Source organism: Canis aureus, chromosome X (genome assembly GCF_053574225.1).
Source record: "Canis aureus isolate CA01 chromosome X, VMU_Caureus_v.1.0, whole genome shotgun sequence".
Lineage (NCBI taxonomy): Eukaryota > Metazoa > Chordata > Mammalia > Carnivora > Canidae > Canis > Canis aureus.
In genome coordinates this window covers 13,301,503-13,309,697 of record NC_135649.1, presented here as the reverse complement: position 1 = coordinate 13,309,697, position 8,195 = coordinate 13,301,503, and positions in this window count along the sequence as shown.

The window sequence follows — 8,195 nt, the reverse complement described above, 5'->3', positions numbered from 1 at the left end:
CCTCCTTTGGGGGTTTTAATGCTAAGATATGCAGGCCCTTATGATTTACCTTGATATGGAATACAGAGCAGTTAAGCAACTCAATGCAATTTTTCATTTGAAGTAACAGAAATCTTAAATAAAAGTTATCTGGAGTCAGTTGCCTGTCCCCTGCTGGGACCTTGTTTACCTGAGGGTGGAGAAAAAAGGCCCATTCTGAGCTCAGGAGTCCTCTAAAAGGCCCATTCTGAGCTCAGGAGTCCTTTGCAAAAGCAGGAAATTATATGCTGGCAGTTTTTAGAGAGGACCCCTCAGGAGGAGAAAAAAACCAGCACTGGGGAAGAAAGGCAGTTCCAAATCAGCATATTCATGTTTCCTTCAAGCCTGGCAAAAAGAAAAAAGAAAACCAACCAAAGTGGGCCAAACCCCAGGTAAATGTAACCCTCCTCACAGAGCCTTAACCCTTAACACAGCAGGTAGGTAGTTTGATTAGTTGTCACTACATAGTGTTGAAAAGCATCCCCTCTGTGAGGGCTCCAGCAAAGCTAGAGGGGCCTGTGGACCTGGCTGGACCTGGCTGGACCGGCCAGAGACCCCTGGTCGGGATGACTAGGTGTACCCACATCCAGCCCGGAACCTCTAAGAGGCAGCTTTTCTCCTGAGAGCACTTACCTGCTGTCCTGCCCATTTGGCCATAAAGATCTTTCCTAAAAAGAGAGTGGCCAATGAATTATGGAGCAGGAATGTAATAACTAAGGTAGAAATGTGTCCTGTTATCAGTCACACACATTCAAGCCCAGCCCGGGGCAGCACAGCAGACAGGACTATAAGCTCTGGGATCTTCTCATTCAACCAAGATTGCTTCATACAAAAGTTGACAATGCCTGCCTGAAAGCCATTGTTGATATTCAACGTTTTTTAAAATAGCTGAACAGACTAGACAATAAGGCACGACAGAAAACTTGGACAGGAGGCTGGCTTGGAGTCTGGTTTAAGAAAGAAACATGCTATTAAAAGTAGGCAACAAACACATTTCTGGATGTTTAATTTATTTGAAAATAAGAATCAACTTTACCATTCATTTATTTTCCTCCTCCAAAGCAACAAAGACAAGCAGAACTCAATTTCAGTTGCTTGTTAGGGTATCTCTCCAGTCTTCCTTTTTCACAATGAAATTCTCAGGCATAGCAACGCTATGATCCTCCTGTTCTGTTTGATGAGGCAGGGAGGGGGCTAAGAAGGCGCCTTAAATGGCCTTTTATAAAGGAATTGGAGCATTTAAATGTGTCCTAGGGCTATCACAAAAATCATTCGTCCATTCTTTAATTCATTCAGCAAATATTTTTTGAGTGCTCACAATGTGCCACAGGTACACAACAGTGAACAAGATCCACACGGACCCTGCTGGGGTCACCATCCTCCTCCCCGTTTGCCTGACACTCCTGGTTTTAGTACTGGAAATCCTGCCTCCGGGGAAATCCATCAGTTCTGGGAAAGCCGGGGTGGTTGGTCACCCTGTCTGCTTCCTGGAAGCTAACAGTCCATGGATTTCTAGGAAAGGTAGGGTTGAGTCTTGGTACCAGACTTGCTCCTTCTCAACTCTATGATCTCGAACAGGATACTTACTTCACTGGGCCCCAGTTTTCTTATTTATAAATGAGAAAAATAATATCGACTTCAAAGAGTTATTTTAAGATTAACTGAAGTTTGGTTATTGATTCTAAGGGAACTGACTGCAGTGACAGCTTTACAATCAACAACAAAACAGGGAGATGTAGCTCTAGCTGTCCCATTGGCTCTGCAGATAGGAAAGGCTGCTCTATGCTTTGCTGAACTGGAGGAGAACCTGCCATAATCCTGGCTGCAATATCTTGTTACTGGTGTGTAGATGAGGTGGGTTCTCAGGGCCCCAGTGCTTTGTTGGGGAAAAGGACTGACCCTCAGGGAGAGGACCAGCTGGTAGTTTAACCACTTTGTCTGCTGGCAGGTGCAAAAAAAGGAGGGGGGCACAAGTACCTTATTCTTAAAGTGGAGACTTAGGCTAAAAATGAAAGCATGGTGGGATGCCTGAGTGGCTCAGCTGTTGAGTGTCTGCCTTTGGTTCAGGGCGTGATTCCAGTCCAGAGATCGAGTCCCACGTTGGGCTCCCTGTGAGGAGCCTGCTTCTCTCTCTGTGCCTATGTTTCTGCTTCTCTCTCTGTGTCTCATGAATAAATAAAGAAAATCTTTAAAGAAAATGAAAGCTTCGAATTGAAAGAGGGACACATATAATCTCACATTAACCCCTATTCCTGCTGTGGGTAGCTTTTCACCTTCCTTCTTTAGGTGTCTCATAAAGATTCCTTTTTATTTTTGCCAAGTTCCCTTTCCCTTACCTATGCTTTGTAATTTTATTTAATATTATATATACATACATGAGCATGTATTAGGCACTCAGCACATACCAGGGACTGGGATGCTTAGGGGAAGCAGATTTTGTTTCTATCCTCATAGAGCTGACAGTCTAGTTGGAAACACACACACATACACATGCGTGCGCACGCACACACACACACGGTTTTTAAAAAAGTTTTTGATTCCTCTCTCAACTGTCTCACTTTTTAGAAAGTAGCTCTGAGGTGTTTAAATTTTTCCTGACTTCAAATATCTCCCCTTCCCCATCTGATTTAATTTTACCTTTCAACCCACACATACCATCTTGTTAGGAAGAACTAACCTCATAGGCACTACTGATGGTGGTGCATCATATTGCAAGCCAACGTAGCCTTTTTTTTTTTAATGTTTTATTTATTTATTTATTCATTAGAGACGCACAGAGAGAGAGGCAGAGACACAGGCAGAGGGAGAAGCAGGCTCCATGCAGGGAGCCTGATGTGGGACTTGATCTCGGGACTCCAGGATCACACCCTGGGCTGATGGCAGGAGCTAAACCGCTGAGCCACCCAGGGATCCCCCAATGTAGCCTTTATGATTGAACTTCGTTCTGAAGTTCAACCTCCTAATACTGTAGGCTATCTAATTAGTTGGTAATAATGCCGTTTTTAGAGCTTGTCAGGGGAGAAAGACTCTTGATCCCCAATCCCCACTTCTGATGTACAGAGAGGAAGGGGGCAAATTTCCCACCCCTTTTGAACTGCTTGAATAGATAACCTCCTAATCTCTCATCAGCAAGTTAAAGAACTAAGTCCAAATGGTGCTGAAAGAGTATGACAGCATGAACTTTGGGTGTGTGCTTATTATTAATTCAGCCTTGTTGGTGGCCCCATGCTTAGTAATGTGGGGCTCACAAAGGGAGGAGGAAGGGGAATAATGTTACAAACTGGCCAGAGAATTGGGGTTAATGCTTTTTTTAAAATTTTTTTTAATTTTTTAATTTATGATAGAGAGAGAGAGAGAGAGAGAGGCAGAGACACAGGCAGAGGGAGAAGCAGGCTCCATGCACCGGGAGCCCGACGTGGGACTCGATCCCGGGTCTCCAGGACCGTGCCCCGGGCCAAAGGCAGGCGCCAAACCTCTGCGCCACCCAGGGATCCCCGGGTTAATGCTTTTATAATGACACCAGGATGGTATGGCTCTTGTGCCTTTCATTACAATAACACACTTGCCGAGCACTCCCACATGGTGTCAGGGACTTTTCCCATGTTGGTCATTTAATATAAAGATGTGTAACATCAAATGCTGCTCTGAAGGAGCTTATGATTATGGGCCAGCACATGGACCTGCAAAAAAGAAGCACGAGGTAGCATGTAAAGGATGCTCTGAGAGGCACAGGCCAGAAGGTGCGATAGGACTTGAGGAGGCAGGAAAGCATCAGGGAAGTCTTCATGGGAGCCACCCGTTCAGTGGTAGAAGAGGGCATAGTGTGTTTGCAGATCACAGCCTTGTTACTAGAAAATCAATGATCTCCCCCTGCCCCAATTTCTTTTTCTTTTTCATTTCATTTTATTTTATTTTATTTTATTTTATTTTATTTTATTTTATTTATTTTATTTTTTGCCCCAATTTCTTTTACATCTTCAGAAAAGCCATTTTGAGTCATGATCAGCTTCTGCATTATGCTTTTCTAATTTACTGTTATGGTTACGGGCAGCTCATGAGCTTGTGTCCATCCTCAGTATTTTTCTACCTCTTTGCCCACCATGATCTCCATGTGAACTACACTTCAAATAGAGGCTTTGGAAGTTCTTTTACAACTTTTGGTGACACCCGTGTCTGTAGTTTTCATCATTATCGACTGGTAATGATTTGCATCTTGTGTTTTTTTCTTCTTCCAAGCACTGCATAAATTGGCAATGGTTAAGTACAAGGCAAGGGCAGAAGTCAAAATGACCTTTTTGATCACCTTTTCTATCACGTAATAACTGTAGCATTACTGCTATCCTATCTGTGATGTTCTGGGTGCTTTATATACACCGCTGTAATTTTTATACCATCCCTATAAATCAGGTATTATACCTGCATTTTATAGATGAGGAAAGGAAAGCACAGAGGGGTTGTTAACTGGCCTGGGGCCATCCAGCCAGTAGAAGGTTTACAAGAACAAACACTACTGATATATTGTTAGCAAAATTCATAGAACAAGCTCTCTTGGTATGATGGAAGCTCAGTGACTCTACCAACTTTATTTTGACTAACATAGACTATTTAAGTCTATGTTTTCACCTATCTGCAGTGGGAAAACCTGGATATTTTCCATGTTTGGGTTCAGCTTCTCAAATTCCTTGGTAGGAGGTAGTTTGGCTTACTGCCACTTCAGGAGTGCTATCTTGGGTAAAATTGTATTTTGTCTTTTTAAAAAAAGATTTCATTTATTTATTCACGAGAGACATAGAGAGGCAGAGTCACAGGTAGAAAGAGAAGCAGACTCCTCGCAGGGAGCCAGATGTGGGACTCAATACCCGGACCTGGGATCACACCCTGAGCCCAAGGCAGACGTTCAACCCCTGAGCCACCCAGGCGTCCCTGTATTTGGTCTTTAAAAAAGATCCATAGGTTGGCTCTTCACTGGGCTCAGATGTACCTCATTCCTCCTGCATGTTGCCCATGATCTCCATGGCAGAGCCAGGTCTTGTGACTTCACATACCATGCATGCCATTTTCTGGGCATGGACCCCTCAGTTCTGCCACTATACCAGGACTCTCTCAAATGTCATTTTCTGTCCTAATTCCAGGCCAGGACAGTGAGTAGCTGGGCCTTTTAGAATGTCTTTACTTGCAGCCTGCAATTCATAATTGTAAACCATGGTCAAGGAAAATGCCATTCTTACCTCTCCCTGCCCTTTGGTAAACATGAGTCTCAGCTCAGCCCCTTAAACCCTGCATTTTAGGCCAGTGGCGAAGACAGTCTATTTCTCTACGGGAGCTAACCACGTTCTTCCAAGCTGCTATTTTGCGCCTGGGGATGACTGCATTCTTTGTTTTAAAAAAATATCTTATTTATTTATTTATTTGAGATAGAAAGAGAGAGAGAGAGACAGAGAGAGGATGTGAGTGGGGGAGGGGCAGAGGGATGGAGAGAGAGAGAGAGAGAGAGAGAGAGAGAGAGAGAATATCTCAAGCAGGCTCCACACCCAGCACAGAGCCTGATGTGGGGCTCCATCCCACGACCCTGAGATCATGAGCTGAGCAGAAATCAGGAGCCAGAGACTTAACCAACTGAGCCACTTGGGCACCCCGTAACTGCATTCTTTAATGCTGCCTCAAGGAAGGAAAATGGAAAGGGGGAGAAATGTGCATGCATTTCTCTGTGGATTCAGAAAAGGCCTGCATTGATTCAGAAAAGTACCTGCAGCTGATGATGTTGGAACATTGGAGACATTTCCTGTTTATTATGCTGGTAAGAGGGGGAGCCCAGAAAGAAGGGGGGAAAGCATTTTGTGGCTACATTTACCTCATTCAAGTGCTTGGGATTAGGCAAGAAATGTAGAGAGGCCACTTGGCATTGGGAGCCATAATGAGAGCCCTGGGAGCGCCACAGCCTGAGTTGGATCTCGTGGGGAAGGAGGCAGGCTCTTTGCATTCCTAGGCACATATTTAACCCTTTCTCAGCTCGTGGCATCTCGGTAATTGCTTTCCTTTTTTCTCTTCCACCTGTTCACAGAAGATATGGTGTCAGGAATTTTTAATACAATTTCAGAATGACCCTGAAATTGTGTGGTGTCTGGGGTCACCTCGTGAAGTTCAGAGGAAAGACCGGCAGTCTTCTGGGGAATTCCCAAGAATTGATTTATCTTAAGGAGATGGAGATAGGTGTGTTGCTCACACCTGACCCTATTGTATATTTCCCCCATCCCCTCTGGGATGAACACTGAATAATTAAAGTATTGAATAATTAAGAAGGAATCCCTCATGTTCCCTTCGGAGTTCAAAACAAGGACATCTTTTCCATTCTGATTGTTCTTTGACTTGGCCTGTCCTATTTAACTAACCCTTTTTTTCTGCTTCACACACAGGGACATAAGGATTGGACCAAACTGGGATGCCTGGGTGGCTCAGCAGTTGAGCTTCTACTTTCTGCTGGGGCGTGATCCTAGTCCAGGGATCGAGTCCCGCATCGAGCTTCCTGTGAGGAGCCTGCTTCTTCCTCTGCCTATGTCTCTGCCTCTTTCTCTGCATCTTTCATGAATAAATAAATAAAATATATTTTTTAAAAAGAATTGGACCAAACTTGTAACTCAACAAATATTTATTTTTTATATATATTTTTAAAGATTTTATTTATTTATTCATGAGAGACAGAGACAGAGAGAGAGAGAGAGAGAGAGAGAGAGAGAGGCAGAGACACAGGCAGAGGGAGAAGCAGGCTCCATGCAGGGATCCTGATGTGGGACTCGATCCCGGGACTCCAGGATCACGCCCTGGGCTGAAGGCAGGCAGGCGCTAAACCACTGAGCATCCCCTCAACAAATACTTTTTGAGTGTCCACTCTGTGCTAGTCATGTTCCTAGGGGCTGGGGTACAATAGTGAACAGAACAGTTTAAAACACTAGTTCTTGTAAACCTTATACTCTAGTTGGGCAGAGACAGACAATAAATACTAGTTTAAATAAATTAGTGAAATATATGTGGTTCCCCTCATACCAGCCTGAGGGTACAAAGAGACACTGAATCCTAGTTTAGAGTCACTCTGGGCCTTGCGGCTACCACGTAGGTTCCTGAAACCCCTTGAGTACTTTTTGTTCCTTAGCACACCACCAGTTTTAACTTTTGAACTTCTTGGCACAGTCTGTTGCTGTGACCCTCATGGGTTACATGGCTTAGTGCCTTGCCACTCTACAGCCTGTATCACTGCCACCACCGATGTCATTCTTACTTACTGTGGAACCATCTTTTTTGCCTGTACATGAGGCTGATCATTCACCCCTGCCCACATTGGGGCAGGGACTTTTTTTGCAGGCAGCTGGGGTCTCATCTGCCTAGTCCCAGGTACAAGGTTACCCTTCCCTTTCTGTATCTTCTTGGGGCAGCTTCCGACTTTGATCCTTTTGGCCAGATTACCACTTCTCCCTACATCCCAGGTTCAACCCTTACCTGTGACATAGTATGATTAGTGTTCCAAATCATGCTACTTTATAATTATAGGTAGATATCTGTTACTTTTTGTTGGTTCTTTTAGAAATCAGTCATTATAGGGTCACCTCGGTGGCTCAATTGGTTAAGTATCCAACTCCTGATATCAGCTCAGGTCAGGATTTCAGGGTCCTGGGATCAAGCCCTGCATCAGGCTCCATGCTCAGCAGGGAGTGTGACTGATGACTCTCTCTCTACCACTCCCTCTGCTGCTCACACTTGTGCTTGCACATGTGCATGTGCACTCTCTCTCTGTCTCAAATAAATAAATCTTAAAGAAATTAATTTTATTTTCTAAAAGTAAAAATAATCTATGTTCACTTAATAGAACTTGGAGCTAATAGGCACATACATAAAATGAAACCATCGCTGACAATATTAACACTCAGAAATACCTTACTGGCACCAGGGCCAGTTTCCTGGATGCAACCTGTTCAGTTACACAGGGTTCAGTGCTTAAAAAAACCCCACACTTGGTTTAATGCTCTGTTGTTGCTGTCTTGACATTCTTTTATTTTTTTTTAAGATTTTATTTATTTATTCATGAGAGACAGAGAGAGAAAGAGAGAGAGGCAGAGATGCAGGCAGAGGGAGAAGCAGGCTCCATGCAGGGAGCCTGACGTGGGACTCGATCCTGGGTCTGCAGG